Source organism: Balearica regulorum, chromosome 7 (assembly GCF_011004875.1).
Source record: "Balearica regulorum gibbericeps isolate bBalReg1 chromosome 7, bBalReg1.pri, whole genome shotgun sequence".
NCBI lineage: Eukaryota > Metazoa > Chordata > Aves > Gruiformes > Gruidae > Balearica > Balearica regulorum.
Genome location: NC_046190.1, coordinates 23,653,981 through 23,671,064, shown reverse-complemented (window position 1 = coordinate 23,671,064; position 17,084 = coordinate 23,653,981). Strand labels below are relative to the sequence as shown.

Here is a 17,084-nt window from a genome sequence, read left to right as displayed (position 1 = left end):
CAACCAAAAGCACTGACTGTCAACTTTTTTCAACTTTTCAATAGAGGAACAAGTCCCTCTACAGCAAATTTACATCTTGTGGTGCTTTCTTGAGGATTTCCTGGGAGCGATCCACAAGGCCCTGGCAATGCTCTGTGGGATGGGAAGCAGATCACCTGCTTTCCCTTTGCTTGCTCCTCTTCTACCACCAGCCAGTTCTGCTGCTTTTGACCCCTCCAGGTCCCACTCATGCTAACCTGTCACAAATTCTCGCAGTGGGTGCTTTCTGCCCAGGATTCAAAAGCAGGACTGTGGTAACAGCACTCCCAAACTGCTGTCCGCTTCTCCATCCTCTGCCGGGAATAAACGTTCCTGTGATGTGGCTCCACATCCCATTCTGGCTTCCTACTACAATTTTCTCCGTCTTTCCGAGTAGGAAATTGCACCGTGCGTGTTTGCTTTTCTCGGGAGGGTGCTGCCACAGGGGATGTCACGGCGGTGTCGATCCCTACCTAGCGCTTTTCGGGGCATCCCACGCTTTCCGCGCTGCCGGGAGCGCGGCGGCTGCACGCGCGCCCTGTAATTCAGGGCTGCGGCGGTACCGCCGTCCCGCCGCGCGTGCGGTGCCTCCCTGCTACAAAACCGCGGCGAGCGGGGGGGGGGGGGGGCGTGGGGTGGTAAACCCGCCGCAACGTGCTTCGGTAACGGCGTGCAGCGGCGCGGCTCCTCCTGGCCAGGAGCGTCCCGGCCCTCAGCTGACCCGTTTCGGCTTCTCGTCCAAACCACCGTCCCCCAGACCCGCTCCCGCCCGCCGGGTCTTGTTCCCCGCGGGGCCGGGCCCGGCCTGGCGGCAGTGGCCTCGGCGCGAGGCGGGCGGAGGGCGGGGTCTCTCGCGGAAGATGGCGGCTGAGCGGCGCGGCGGCGGCTCCCCCAGCGGCCGGAGGGACGCCCAGCGGCCGGGAGCCGGCGGGCCGCGGCCGGCCTGAGAGCTCCCCGCGGCGCCGGGGGACGCCCGCCCTCCGGGAGCCGTGCCCTGCCCACGCCAGCCCGCTCGGCGGGGCCTCCCTGCGGCAGGTGAGGTGGAGGAGGAGGGCGACGGGGTGGCGGGGGAAGGCGAGCGGCGCTGGCGGGGCCGGGGGAAGTTGTGTGGCGGCTGGGGGACGGCGGCCCCGGGCGAGGGGGTGGGTGGGTGTCTGCGAGGGGCTCCCCCGCGCCGGCCCGCGGCAGGAGAGCGGCTGCGGCCGCCGCCGGGGGGTACGAGCTGGGGCAGGCGGAGGGTGGGGCGCTGCCCCCCGCCCCTGAGGCGCGGCGGCGCCCGCCCTGCAGCCACCTGTGCGGCCGGGGGGGGGGGGGGTCCGGCCTCGCCGGGAGCCGACCCCCTCTCCCGCCACGGGGGCCCCGTCTCCCGGCGGTGCTCAGGGCCGGAGCTTTCACAGTCCTGCTCGGCTGTTCTTCGTGGGCAGCAACTCCTTCCCCATCGCAGCTGCCGTGGCTCCCGCCCCTCGGAGCCCGCTTTTCCGTGGCCGCCGGTTGGGCGCACGGTCCTGTGCCGGAGCTGCGTTCCCGGCCTCCCGCCGGCTTTGTTTACCGCATGGCGTTGTGCTGCGAACGGCTGTGTTCCTTGGTGCGGTGTGGACCGCCGCTGAACAAGTCGGCGCGCACCGGGGCAGAGGATGCTCGTGTCCCTGTCGTACGTCGGCAGCTGGACTGCGTGTGCTATGCACGCTCGTTTGGGGCTTGTGTTCAGCGGATATGCAGCGGGTATGGTTGTGGTAGCACGAAGGCACAGCAAAAATGATGTTACGCAGAAAAAGCTGATGGAATGCGAGGAATCGTTCCTATATTATTTCCCACCCTTTAGTCATTAAAATGTATTTGCAGTGGTAAAGTGATAAATAAAGCCTGAGACACCCCTATTTGCTTATGCAAGAGTGAATAAACTCTGTGTTGCCTGAATTAGAAGTGGGCAAATGTCATGTATCTGAATTTAACCACAAGTTACAGTACTACACACTGGGATTCTTTGTGACCAATCTTGCCAAAGAAGTATTCAGAGTTTTTAATTGTACATGCATTTCTCATTAGGAAATGTAACCTTGCCCGTTGTAGCAAAAAGGTAAACTAGAAACTTTTGATGAATTTTCCAGGTTATGTACAGTCAACTCAATTATCTAGGATAATTGGGCTGGGAAATTTTGGATGATGGAAGAATCTAGATAGCACTTGTACAGGGGGACGCTTTGTGTACAAAAACACCCTGAGATCCATAAATAATTACAAGCTCAACATCAGCCCCAGGAGTTTATCAGGCTGGGTGCCCACACGTGCTCTGCACCAATAAGCAGTCCTGGAGCCGAGCCCTGTAGGACTCTTCCGCAGAGAATGGGTTTGGGTGGTGTTTCTGCACTGGTCTTTTCAGTGCAGCTGTTTTCACGGCACTGAGACCAACTCTTTGGCAGATTGGACCTAGAAAGGCTTTTTAGCTTGTACTTCACACCAGGCAAAAGTGATTGTGCTGCGTTAAGAGCTAGGCAGGTTCCAAAAGCAGCCCAACTCCACTAGACCAGATCCAAGCCAGTGGAAAAACTCTGCACTCAAATCTGGCAACCAGCGTAAAATGTTCTAAAACTTTTCCACTGTCAGCAACTGTGAACAAGTACATATCTCTTAGGGTTATTATCTTGTATGCTTGCTGCTTTTTTTTTAAAATTTTCTTCCTCATCCCACATTCCTCTTTTTGTTCTTTCTTCCCTTTTAGCTTTTGCTCTTCTCTAAGTCCATGACGCTATTTTCCTTGCTGCTGCTTCTTGAACATGGTTTTCTAATGTGTCCTTTCTTCTCTTTCAGTGTTTTTTCAGCCCTTGTAAAACTGCTTTTATATATATTTATATGATTTTGAACTAGGAAGTACTGGAAACTTCAAAAAGCAGTGAAAATGAGCTGCAAAGCAAGGACAGAGAGCAGAAGTAGTGGTACATCTGTCCATGTCAAGTTTTTTGCTGCAGTTGCAGAAATGAATTTTGCTTTTGGGTATGGGTTCTCAAACCTGGTGGAGAGTGGGGGCCTATCCTGACCTCTGATATTGCTGACTGTGAGGAGAGAGGAGTTCTGGGGCATCTGGCAGCAAAATTTCATTGTGATACAGAAAAAATGAGAATCACTGTTTTAAGGTGTGGAATAATACGTGCGAGCGTTTATCAGGACATGAGCGTGTGTGCTAGCAAGCTGTCTGTTTTTCAGCAGTACCTAGTAGGGCAGTGATGGTGCTATCTGCAGTGTGGTTTTTCTGTAAGGGGTGTGTTACTGTTGTGATTCCTAACCTTCAGTCTGATCTGCTTCAGGATTCATGTAGGTGACCTGGTAGAAAAGCCTGAGACTAGTTTTATGTTAGCATTTATAATTCCATGATTTCTTAACAAAAAAGGGGGGGGGAGGAAATACCTAAATGCAGATGAGGCCTTGATGTGTCCTGAACCACAGCCTATCTCCTCATCACTGAGCCTTGTTTCAGAGGTTTAAATGTCTATCTCAGATCTCTCTGTGGTATATCTGGAATATGTGGTGATTCTCTGAGCAGAGCTGCATAGATAAGATAATCCATTTCATTTTAATTGGCAGAGTTGTTTACATATGATCTCTCGCTCATTTTCCTCTTTTAAAGGAATGCGTATCCATCCCTGATTACAGCTCAGGTCAAAATCCCTCAGCACTTGTAGCAAATCTCTTTTAATTGGTCTCATTTAGCTCCCATAAGGTTGTGTTTTAATTCTCTCTCTTCCGAATCCTTTTCCCTAGTCTGTAATGTAATTTATTACAGGATATTTTATAGACAAGGGAACAGCCTCTGGCTGTCAGCAACCTTTGCAGTGTATCAAATTTCCAGCTCAACAGGCAGCTGCAGTAGAGTTTGTGGGTGTAAGGCAGCAATGCTGCAGCAGCAGCACACGAGCAGTCTGCGGTGGTGGCACCGGGCATGAGTGCTGATTCTGTCCCAGATTCTGGAAATAATTGGGGTGAATGCTCCCATTTGCTGTCTCTGCTTCTCTAGCCTTTTGTAGCTGTTGCTGATGGAAGAGTCTTTGAGTTCAATTTTTCCCTTTCTAGCTGTCTTTCCAGTCTCTGCAATTGAACGCAAATACATCTAAGTTTTTCTGTTGTTGTCTGATGACAGGCTTTGAGCACCACATTGGTAGAAGGCTGATGGTAGGAGAGTATTTTTAGAAGGCCTAGAGCAACATTAGCTGTCTTTGTAGCTGACTTTCCTGAATACAGTTGCTTTGGTTAATTGAACGTAATGCAAAGAGGTGAAGCTCTGCGTTTCATTATGCGTGCACCGAGGCACTTCACCTCTGGCCTGTAACAGCACAGTCTGATCCCCGGGTGCGCTGACATCAGCTCTGGAAGTCTCAAAGTCTGGGGTTTTTGTGGGTTTTTTGAGTTGTGCCCCTTGCCCTTACACTGGTGGTTTTCCCTCTATAGCAAAATCAGAAGGGAAAACGTGCCTCTGCTTCAGCTGGTGAAGTTGAGATCCTGGGCTGTGTTGCAGCAGTGAAGATATAGGCAGACTTTCTGCTTTGCTGATCCTGCTCTGGAGGCAAGAATCTCCAGCAGAGCTGTGAGCACAGTTATGTCTTAAATCGCCACTGAAAGATTTACTGGAGTACGTGCATCAGAGCCCTAACTGTTCTTTCTGCATAGTGATATTTGAAGGTCTCAGGCCTCTGGCAATTGGTGTTTGGGGACTGTTTTTCAATATAGACCCATATCCAGGAAGGAAATTATATAGATCACTAGACTCAATCCATATGTGCCCTATTAAAAATGCAGTAGAAATCTCTAGATGTGAATGATGAATTAATCTTCAGCACCAGGAAGATATCCTCCATCACATTCTTGCCTGCTCTAATATTTTTAGTAAGCTAACTGATCTAGCAGTGAATGCGAGGGGGTTGATGAGATTGTAAAATGCAGTTTGGACCTTCTCAAAACGTTTGTGGCTTACACTGGGCAATGTCACAAGATCCGTTTTCACAGAAGCGGGAATTGGTGTTTGCTTGTTTTTTAAAGCTGCCCAAACTCCAAACAAGGAGAGGGCTGGTCACGGTCTATCTCTATATATAGACTCAGCCTGCTTTTGAATTTGTTGAATAAAATGAATAGTGCAAAATAAGTAAGGACAGCTTCACACAACACTTGCTTCTGTACTTAAAACACCAAGAAGATGTTCAGAAATACCTGTCTCTTCCAAGTGTGTTTGTAGCTGAATGTAACAAACTGTTCCTCCTGCTGGGGTTGCAGACATTGAGTATCAACAGTGTTTGCAGCTGCTCTCAGGCTGCAATGTTAACACCTTACCTTAGCCTAAAATACTGCATGCTTTTTTTTTCCCCATGAAGTGAATTTAATATTTATCATTAAATAACAAATTAGGAAGTTAAGGGTTAAAACTAACAGTGATTAGATACCAACTTTTTTTTTCCCCAGAATCAAAGGAGGGTGAAAAGGAGAGACACATTTTGTCCTCTGCTCAGTGTACAAGGCTTGTGCAGGTCCTGGCACTGGTCTCCGCGCTCTGTGTGTGTCATGCCACAGTTACATCTTCAGTGCTTTGGCACGTTTTGAGTGTGAGATGGCAATGAGGGAGTGTTATCTAGGGTTTTGGTGCAATCTGAATACAGCTGTACTGCACTAGTCTGATCTGTTTTCTCCCTGCACTGCAGCGTATTATTCTGGATTCTTTTTTTTTTTTCCCTTTGGAAGTGTCTACATTAGTGGAAAAGATTGTCTTGGGCGTTCCCTGTAAAGCAAGAGACAGCAGAGTCTATCCCTTCTTCTCCTACCTTCCCATCCAGTACTGTGGCTCACACGAGGAGACATGAGCTCGCAGGTACCTCCTCAGGGAGGAGGGGTTTCCACAACAGGGGAGAGGGTAGGACATGAAACTGCATGTGTTAAATGACATGTCAACAAGTCATAGCCCTCTCAAGGGGTAGGGATCACTGCTGCTTTTATTTATTGATGTGTGTTTTTTCTCTGTATTCAGCAGTTCCCTTGGGAGCTGGGTTGGCATAGCTGATGCAACAAGGAAAGAGGGAAGAGAGACAGCAAAATGACAATTTTATCCCTTAATCTCTTTTTGCAGTTCCGGTCTGCCATCTGGTCAGTCTCTTTGAAAGCATACAACCCCAGCACCCTGCCCTTTCTCCTCTGTTCATTTCTCCGGTCTCCTACATTCTTCATTTCTGCATCAGAAACTCTCCAAGAATATGGCATTCCTCTGAGTGGTTTAGGCTGTGAGGCTTCCATGTCAGGACCATTAGATTATATGATGGAGCAACTTGTTTTTCTTTGATCATGTTTAGTCTTACGGTTCCAGATGATTCCATTAACCTAATATTTTATTGGTCTTTCAGCTTGTCTCTAATTAATGCTAATTTGCTTGGCAGTACTTCTGAAGTAAAATCAGAGCTTGCATGAGGATTTTTAGAGCTCTTCAATGGATCTTAACTCTTAAATTTTGAATCACTTTGGTGTAAATTCCTCAAAGGAAACAGTGGGATGACAGGCCTTAGCTGTGATAGACTCACAGAGATAGAGATCAATTTAGAAAAGAAGGGAAGCTTGAGATTTGCTTCAGAAAGGTTAGAAGAACCCCAGAATGTTTTATAAATGTCTATTTTTGTCTTAAGAGCCTCTTACTGAACAGCTTTGTGTTAGCTCTCTAGCCCTACATGGTGCTTTAAAGTGTGCGGGAAATTTTATGTCAAAAAGGGCTTTTAAAACAGTTCGGTCAGCTCTTGGATGATGAGAGTTGGACTCATCTGGCTATGCGTGAAGATCTACAACTAAGATGTCCGCATCTGAGCTAGGCACTATAAGTTCCCTTTATATTAAGGGTACGTTAGGGCACAGTTCATTTCACCCTAAAGCAGATGTCCACATTTGGTGAGGTGAATCACATTCTGGAAGTTCTTTTCTGTCTTTCGACTGAATGTAATGAAAACTGAGGATGTTAGTCCAGATGTCGAAAATGTCAGTGGGACAGATATCAGAGCAGAAGGTAAATTAAATACCTCTGAGTGACACTAACTTGCTCCTTATCCTGGACTGCTTTCAGTGTAGTATTTTTAATACCTTCACTGATAATTGATTTTCATAAATTTGTCTCTTCTGATCCTAACTACCTTTCCCATCTTTAGCACACTTTTTCTCTAGATTTTTTTTTTTTTAATTAGCTAATGCTGATGCAGTGAATTCTGTGCCACTCATACTTTATTCTGAAAGCTTTTGCAAATGCTGAGTGTTACGGCATGCTCTGCAATTGTTGATGGTCTCTTTGTCCTTGCTTCTGTGGTTAAGTTGTTTGACAGCCGGGGTTCCCCTATAACTGGTAACCAGGACCTTACTGTGGTCCTGGCCAGCCATGCCTGTCCCAGAGAAGTCAGACTAGGTCATGGGTAGGTCTTTGATTCAAAACCTTAACTGCTGAGATTATAGTTGGCTTTGGAAGCAAGCTGAATGTCAAAATGTCAGGTAATAGTCTATGTGATCCCCCCCCCCTTCCCCGTAAAGAGACAGGCTTCTCTCCTGCATAGTCTGGGTTTTGCACTGATGGAAGTTTTAACTTTGAATGAATGATCAGGTCAGGCTTGGAGTGGCTCAACACAGTGGCACATTGCATCTAGATCCCTGCTTGAGATGAATAATGTAATCTCACAGCAAGTTGAATACCTTGATGGCCCAAGGTGAACGAGGAGCACAGTAAGACTGGGAACTCTGCAATCTAATTAAAGGCAGAAATTTTCAGTGGAGAAAAGGCTAGTGTCTTGGCTTACTCCTTAAAATGTTGTCCTCTTCCATCTGTCATTGCCTGTGTCTTGTTTGTGTTTCTCTTCTGGGGATCACCTCTGTGTGGGTTTGTTTCAAGTGTAGAGATGTCTTTGAAGTGGCATCGTTTGTCACAGCTGTGGAGCTACAGAACTGAAATCATCAACACCTTACTGTCGGTGAACCGCTTGTCCTTCCAGTTATCGAGGGCTGCAGAGGTATTAAAAACGGAAGGCAGAAACTAGTGTAGACATTGCATCCATCAATGTAGAGTGCCCATGCATGGGGACTGCTGCAGCTCCCTATTTCATCAGCTGTGCGAAGTCCCTTTCAGGAGAATGATGTGAGCTATCGCAATGTCAAATCTGTCTTTTCAGTGGGATAAAGTGGGATCCTGGCCCAGTCCCACAGCCATGAAGAGGTAGATTCATTTCGGCATTGAAGCCTGGCATAAATTGCTAGTCTCCATGTCCAATCTATTGTCCAGAACACCTCTGAAACATCAAGCTTCCCCCTGCCCCCCTATTTCAGTTACAAATAATGTATTTTGTTTCTTGTAATTTCATTGGTTTTATTCATTTTTAATTAAATGTTCTAGAGTCAGTCAGCAATACTTCAGCTCAAACTGCATGGGCTTTACTTTTGGCTGAGTCATAATCATCTTCCTCATAAGCAGAGATCTGTCACTGTCTCCTGATTTAGTTTTGTCTGCAGGCTTTCATCCATATCCTTCCTTTATGTTCCAGTTTCAGATCTGGCCACTTGTATCAAAGCATGATGTGAATAAGCCTACTTCCCTGAGTCAAGGCAGCCATGAAAACGTGCTGCTATCATGTGTTAGTGTCTATAGTTTAGTATCATGTAATGGTGCGTGGAACGGGTATGTTTCCATGGCCCAAGTCCACATAAACATATAAACACAGAGCTTTCTGCTGGAAAACTTGTTTTGCCTCAAACAAAATATTGATGTTTGCCTTTCCCAGCGTTACTTCTAAATACAAATTCCTCACTAACCACATGTGACGGTACGGTGCCTGTGGTAGCAGGCAGAGCTCGGAAGTCCCTTTTGGTCTTGCATTGCGTATGTGGGCAGGTTAAGAACAAGCTAGTGTTCAGGGATTGTCGTAATTGCAGTTGGTGTTGAGTATAATGTTTCTCTGAGGTTGTTATAGTTAATTCCTTTGCACGTTGTAGAGCTATTGTATAATTATCTTATATATATGTCAATCCTAGCTTTTTCCTATTGCTAAATGAAAACAGGGTGAAGATGCCCTTTGAACATGCTCCTCTTGGTTTGCATTTAAGCTGATGCTACCACTGAGGAAAGCAATCCAGTCCTATACTGACCCTTCTCAATATTGGCACAACCACTCAGCAAGCAGGATCAGGAGACTGATGTGGAAATTAAAATAAACAGAACAAAACAAGCCTCCTTTTTTGCTATGTTATCATTCTCCAGGAGAGAAAAAGTTACTTTTCAGTTGATCAGTAAGAAACCCAATCAGACTCAAATGCTTTTGTACTGGCACACCACAGAGTGCCTTGAGGATAGGATGAATTGATGAGGTGCCAGGGCTGTTCTCTTTGGAGAAGGGGAGAGGTTTGACCACCTCAACACATGCCAAATGATCATCTTAAAAGTACAATTTCACATGGTGTAAGCTGGAGAGGAGTCTTACGCTACTTCTCTTTGTATCGGTCCTACAGAATTTTTAAATGTCAAATTTATTTAGGCTAGACTTGACTAGCAGTGGTTGTGATGAACTCCAAAAGGATATCGGAAACAGGCAGCATGATAAGAGCTGAGCTGCATACCCAGCAGGCTAAGAGCCAGTAACTGCAGCCCTTCATTGCTGCCTGTTCTTTTCCACTTTAATTGTAGACTGGATTAGTTTTTATATCAGTGATTTCCTCTGAGAGGAAAGATTGAAGAAACCATAGCAATAGTTATTTCTAAAGAAGATGTGTCCAGGGGAAGAGGAAAGCAGTCGCTTTGATCAAGGTGTGGACCAGACCTGGGGTCACAGGTCCTGCACTGTATTTTTTTGCGTCCTACTCCAGGACCTGCCAGCTTCTCTGATGAGAGTGCTGCGTTATCTTAATGTTCCTGTGCAATTTACCAGCAAGACAGGACACGTTATGTCAGAAAACCAGTTATGTTTCTATAGAATGGTTCTTGGGTTTTTTCCATACTTTGTTTAAAAAAAAAAAAAAATTCCCCCCCCAAAAGATATGTTACTGTGTTTTCCTCAACACTTTACCTAGCACCCTGCCACTGACGGTCTGACCCAGAACAGTGATACTATTCTGGACAGATCTTTGGGGACTGAAATTGCTGTGAGTGCTCAGGCCCCTTCCCCTTCCTGCAATTATAACTTCCTGAAATTCATCCTGTGCAAGGGTGAAGATCAGCGAGAGGCAATGCTGAAAGACAAAGCAGTGGAAATTGATACAGTGTCTGGCACTGGAAGCAAGGCTGTTCTTGAAGGGTATGTCTGTAAACCGCTTGGTCTTATAGTCTATATTCAGTACTTTTAAAAATGAGAAAACTTAAATAATAAAGACAAACATCTCTTCATACAGATGTAGAGTGTAAGCCACAAATACAAGATTCTGGTTTTCCCCTGTCCTTAGACTTCATGTGGAGAAAGCATTAGGTAGGGATGCAGAGCTTGTTTGGTCTTTGCGGGCTAGTGATTTAGAAACCTCATGCTTGCTCTACCAGGATGGCATCGAGGTTGAAAAGGGACATTAAGAGTTCTGCTGGTTTTGTCCTGTCTTTGCAACACTTAGGCACTGGTGTTACCCAGCCTCTGCTACTGACTCTCTGTTGAGATATCTGTAACTTTTCCTGGGGCTACAAGGACTTCCATCTTCCTTTGCAGTCATGACCTTTTACCATAGCTGTCTTCCAGTGTAGCTGTGAAACTGGAGACAAAGCTGGGGAAGTGATTGCAGGGCTTGTGAGCACACATGCCAGGACTTTTGTGATGGCCAGAATAACATGAGGGAACTCTCAGCTAAATGAAATGGGAATCACCTTGTATGCGTAGACATTAGGATATAATCTAACACACTCAAATCTTAAATTTAGATTTCCTACAGTGAATTATCCTTAGGTAATATTTTTAAGAAAATCTTGCCATCTAGCTTGATTACACCTGTTTTGAAGGAAAAGGAAGGAGAAGCAGAAAGAAATGTTTTGTTTCATGTAAAGTTACAGGAACAGACTGGCTACTGCAGTGAAATCCATCCTGTGATTGTGAGGACACTTCTCATCCCTTTCTTCTGCCTGTAAGGCTGGCCTCAGAGAGACTGCAGAAATAGAGGTCAGTGCGGAATACAAGAAAAAAGTAGAAATGACTTTGACTTTTAATCTGAATCTAGCTTTGAGTTGGTAATAGAGGTGCAAAAGATTCTGTCCTATCACTGTCACCCAAGAGTACCTTAAACAGGGATGAGGAAATGTCACATCAAAAATTCTTAGAAATGTTTGTTAATTTTTTATTGGGTTTGGAAATGGCAAATTCTAGGAAGCAGTACATGAGAGCAGCGAGTGGAGTAGTTCTTCCCCTGTCATGGTTACTCAGATATGGTGTCTCTCTCCTGGGGACCGAGTCATACAGAGCATTTTTTTGGCTTGGCAGACTTCCTGTACAAGGTCAGCATTGCCATTACACTGGTAACACAGCATCATCGTGCTTTAAATGTACTAGCTGCAAGTGTTATAAATGGCTACTGATTTTTTTGAATGCTGCAATATTTAAGTATTCAGCTTAAGTAATTTTATTAAAGGGGCCTCATTAGCAGAGCAAGTGCCAAGTGCTTTAAAAATTCTGTGCCTGTTTAATGTAGCTCATATTGGGCATAACTAATTGCTAAGGCTTGAAACCTTTGCTGTATCTGGGAGCAGGTAGCTATGAGACCGGGCAGAGGAATCCCCTGTATCTTCCCTCTTCAGTAAAAGCTCTTTCTTGACGCAAAGGTCCAATTGCTGCTATTTCTCGTGTAGTGTGCAGCACATAGCAATATGTGGGCAGCAAACTAATGCAAAATGCTCTCCTGTCTAGTGTTTCATTGTTCTTTCTGCCTGGGGCTTTGCAACCTTGGTCTTTTTTAGTTAAAATCTTTAGACAATGGATTATCTGTTTTCACAGGCTTTAGAGTATTTGAAATAGCAGTCACCCTTAGGCATTTGGCTCAAGATTACAGCAATAAATATATTCATCAGAGCCCCCTGGCCCTTCCAAGATCCAGGCAGTCATAAGATTACCTCTACCTTATTCTTCTGCTTCTAACTCCAGTGAAGTGTGTCAGCCTCGTAACAATTCGAGGTAAGCCCTGTTCCTCCTGACCATTTGCACTCAGATGGTTTGTGAGAAAGGAGGTATGTGTGTGGTGAGGATGAAAGCACCTACAACAGGGGACCTTCATTCTTGCTAGTATGTTGGCTTTTACTACATTACCAATCTGGATTTTCCAGGAGATCTGAAACCTGTTTTGAAAGCCAGCATTGCTTTTTTTCCCCCCAAAACCCAGCAGTCTGAAAATTTCATATGGCTTTAAAATTTTCAAATTGGAATGTAACTAATCAATATTGACATTTCTGATCTTTGTGTGCCAGCTGCTATTTTTCTGAAAGATGGTGCTGGGACTGGAAGGCCTCATACCAGAGATGACAAACCAGTTACCACCCAGTCATGATATCTGACGTGGCAATTTCTGTAAGAGCACTTCCTGATTGCACTGTTTAAACAGTGAATGTAATCTTTTTCTTCTGTTACTATGAGATCTAAAATAGTTTACAGATATCAGACATTCTGCTGTGTTGCTTTGGAGAAAAATGTCAGCTGTCAGAAGCAGACCCAAAAGTCAGTTCCAATAAAAAGCTACATTTTCTAAAGCAGTTTATTTCTGGTTAGAAGAGTGGTTCAACATATGACTTTGCACGGGCTGGGCTTTGCACAATGGGACTTACTTTCTTCTAAAGAGCAGCTTTGTCTCAGGAAAGTTCATTGCATAGAGAGATCTGTGATGTCCATACATCTGAGGTCCTGTGAAGATTTCCACCTCTAGCACGTTCTATTGATTCTCAGCAAGTGCTATTTCCCAGCCTTCTGAGGTGTTCTTATCACACATCATGCTGCTCATCACGATTAAATAGCATGTGCTGGTTGGCCACTGGCTTTATCAAAAGGTCCTCCCAACACAGGTACACAAATTGGAAAAGGAGAAAATTTGATTCTCTTTGGAAGGTTTTTGTACTTTGCTTCTTTTTTCTTTTTTTTTTTTTTTCCTTCCAGTGAGTAAGTAATGATAAACATTTACTAAACCACACTGTGTTTTCAAAGTATATAATACACATTACCTTTGCCTTGCAAAACTTTGAGCTTACTTTTCAGCAAAAGATACAAGTATTTAAAGCATTTGTAAATAGAGCTGAGTCAGCTTCAGCACTTTGTCACATAGATTTTCATCAGAAGGTGATGGAAGCGTGGAGTCTTTTTGGGCTAGTACTTACAGTGATAGCAGCATTTTCTACTGTAGTTTTAGTCTTTGCCACCACACCTCTATTCCCCTTCCAAGGGAAAAGTAGTCTCACATTTTTTTAGGTAGGTAGATAAGAATTACAGGAATTGGTAACTTGACTAAGCAGTGTATTGGGTTTGTGACTGCACTCTAGAGATTCTGTATATTCAGGCTGGTGAGGGATGGTGACTCAACCACTTCCCTGGGCAGCCTCTTCCAGTGCTTGATAACTGGGAAAGACAGGCTTTGGAGGAGAAAAGATGATGAAATAGCTAAGATACAGATAGTAAGAAGTCAATACAGACATTTGTAGCACCTTTTTGTGCCTTGAATGGAATCCACGTCTCTGAGTCTGAAGACCTGGCTGTCAGAGAATACCTAAAACCTTCTGCAATGCTGCTTCCATTTTATAGTTCTTCCACACTGAGAACAACCACCTCTAGTTGCTATAAGTTATGGTTAGCTCAGGATGCCCCTGTGGCAGATCAGGTGATGGCTTTGCCCATGTAGTATCAGTGGGATGATTATGTAGTGGAATCAATCATTTAGGATTTTGTTTTAATGTGGAAATTGGAGACAGGAGGAGAGACACACAGAGGCATGTGTATGGATGTACACCACCATATTCAGATATTCTGAAGGTTGTGAGGACAAACATTCATAAGATAAAAAATATCAGAATTAATTTTATTTATGCAACCTTAATGCATTCCCTTAAATAAAACAATTTCTGACTTACATGGATCATGAAAATACGGGGGGGGGGGGGAACTTATTTCCAAACTTGTTCTCTTAATTCTGCCATCTATACATATTTTATTATAATTCCTATAAGGAAGAAAGCATGCTACAGATAGAAGGGGTTTTTGTATCTACTGGTATTAATTGAACTTTTGGAACCCAGCAGTGTGACTTAAGCAGGCATTATGTATTCTTCTTACTGCTGATGTAGAGTGGTATGTGCAATTTGCAGCCTTGAAATACTAGATCTTGGGAGCTGAACTTGCTGTGTTGACTAGGAATTTTTTCCCTGTCTTTGGGGAATAATTAGTTGCAACAAAAGTCATACCTTGAGTTACTTCTTGTACTTCCTTTGGTCTTCTCTTCTATGAAAATAACATTAGTGGTTTGGCCTAAATGATAGTGAAGCTTTGCTAACATACAGGGAGAAAACCCCATAAATTTAAGCGCTTTTAGGGAAGAAGGAAGTGGAGAAGTTGAGGGTGGGAGGTCCTCTGAAACAGCTTAATATACAGCTTATGAGTCAGTAATTTCCTTTCCTTTTGCAGTCATCTTGTCCAGATGGGGTATTTTTCTTTTTCCTTATCAAGCCAGCCTCTTTTTCTACTCTGTTTCTTTAGGGAAGAAATGGCAAGAATAACATGCAGTGGCACGTGTGTTTTTCAGGCCATGAAACTTAGAGCAAGGAAACAGGCAGAATCCACTGCTGGAGCAGCAGATCCCACAGATAGTAGAATAAGTGATGATCGTATCCCTCTCAGTCCATCTTCTGCATGTCCTAACAACTCAGATCACTGACCACCTTGAGTTTGTCTTGCCTGTGAGGAAGCGTGCAGCTTCAGAATATATTCTGAGGTAATAGCTAACGTGCAGAGTCTTTAGACAAAACAAGTTATTGGGATTGATTGTGGGGAAATCCTTTTAGACTCATGACTGAAGCAATAGTTAGAGGTATGGCTCCCTTTTCCTCTCAGTAGCACGTTATCACAGAGTCTAGTAGTTACGCTTTTTCAAGTTTCCTTTTGAGGGGGAAAAAATACCACTTTTTATTACTACTTTCTACATCAAGAATTCCATGTTATGTTTCCAGAAGGATTGCTGCTTTTGTAATTTATATCTGTTGGGATTTAAATTTGGGGGCTCTTAGTCGAGTTGCTGTGTTTTCTGTAGACTTGACTATCTTTTGTTATGTTAGTCCTGTTGGTGTTGGACTTGGTGATGTAGCTGAGCAGTTCTGTGATCTGGTGCTTCATTCTTAAGCAGTCCTGAACAAAAATCTGTGTGATCAGTGGTTCATTAGGCACTATAATTAAAGCAGATCCATTTTTTCCATATTACCTAGTTCAAATCCATGTCTTCACATTGAAGAGACCAAAGAGGTTAACAATCAGTTAATCACTGTGTTAAAAAAAATACTTCACTTCTTGTCCATTACAAGGCCACCTTATTGTTAGAGTGCTGCTGGCAACCTGCGTGCAAATTTTGAGGTGTCTGCTTCTCTAGTAACTTTGTGGAAATTTGTTAGTTCTCAGAGTTGTGATTGGTATTTAAATGATTTTTAAATTCATTTAGCCCTAGGAAATTTCCACTACAGAAGGGAAGAGGCAGTCCTTGCATTCGGAAGCTTATTACTTGGAATCGTCAGCATACAGATTTAATGAGAAGTATGGGATGCAGCAGACATCGATGTTATTGTCTGCTGACCCATGGCTTGCAGGGTTTTTTCACTTCTGAGGGCTGCACAGGGCTGGTTGTGAGCCACCTACCCTTTATGGGGGGAAGGAAGGCTGGTGGTGGGAGTGGGTATCAGACCTTCTGTAGCAGAAAGTCGGGGTAGGAGGCAGCCACAGACTTTGCTGATGGATTTAAAAAAACAAACAGGAAGCGAGTACTTTTCTCTATCTCTGTCAGCAACATCCACAGGAAAAAGTCAGTGCATGCATTTTTTCCATATTAGAACAAACTTACTGTGCAAGGTGTTGAGGCTTGGAAGAGAAACTTGGGCAGAAGAGGGAAAATTAATGCAGAGAAGTCCTCTTTAAAATGTTTTAAAAAGGTACTTAAAGGAGATGTTGATTTGTAATTGACCTTTTCGTTTTGTCCCCAACATAGAATTTAGCTGTTTTGAAGCTCTAGGTTGTTTGTCTGTGCTAGAAGTTATTTTTTGGGATCAAATGGGAAATGGCATTTGCTTAAGGACTTTTTATAAAATGCCCCTGCCTTTTATCTCATCTGCATAACATGCATCAGTGGAAGGTGCCTGCTGTGTCTACTATTCTCCCCCGCCATGACTCCTGAATTAGCAAGTAACTATTTTTAGTTATTTGTCAGTACTATTTTAGGGAAAGGTAAAAACTGGTGAATTGAGGAGAACACAGATTATTCTTTGGAGGTAGATAAAACAAATTCTCAGTGATGAATGCAGAGAAACAGGAAAACATGCTTGTACGCAGGGCAGGTCTTTGTCCTGTCTTAGTGTTTGTGGGTAGATCATGTACTATTGTTTTGTTTTTTTCACAGGACCTGCTAAAATGATGGTTTTCCAAGTAGGTGTCACTGGATTGTGTCACAGATTTACTGGAAGCATGTGTGCAGTGGAAGGGGCAGCAGTAGCTGCAGTATTTGTACCTCTGCTGATTCAGAGAGGGAATGGAGTCAGGCAAGTGGACCATCTTCACTTATAGCTTGTGTTGACAAGGAGAAACTCAGCAAATATCCATCATATTTAACTTCTTAGCATTAGATAAACGTGACAAAAGTCATGAAAAATGCTGTTTCAGTGATGTTTTGGTGTATGACAGGTTCGAATGTCTCTGGCTCGTACAGATTGAGCACTCTTTGTCATAACCCCTCTCTAAAGTGCCAAAAAACTTTTTTTCATATGTCCTAAAAACCCAGTGTCATTGATACTTGGTCATTGCCAGCATCAAATGACTCAAAACCATTTCATAAGCCTCTGTCATTTCAGAATTAGTGGTGATCTCATCGTTAGGCCTATCAGAGACATC

At 44.2% G+C, this 17,084-nt stretch overlaps 1 protein-coding gene across 1 annotated transcript in view; it reads left to right on the top strand.

The window, feature by feature from the left end:
* The first annotated feature begins 853 nt into the window (after positions 1–853).
* The window catches only part of NDST2 (N-deacetylase and N-sulfotransferase 2), a 136,653-nt gene continuing 120,422 nt past the window's right edge, over positions 854–17,084 (top strand). The window contains 1 exon segment of the mRNA XM_075758595.1: positions 854–1,053. The gene's annotated coding sequence lies outside the window, so the exon portion shown is untranslated.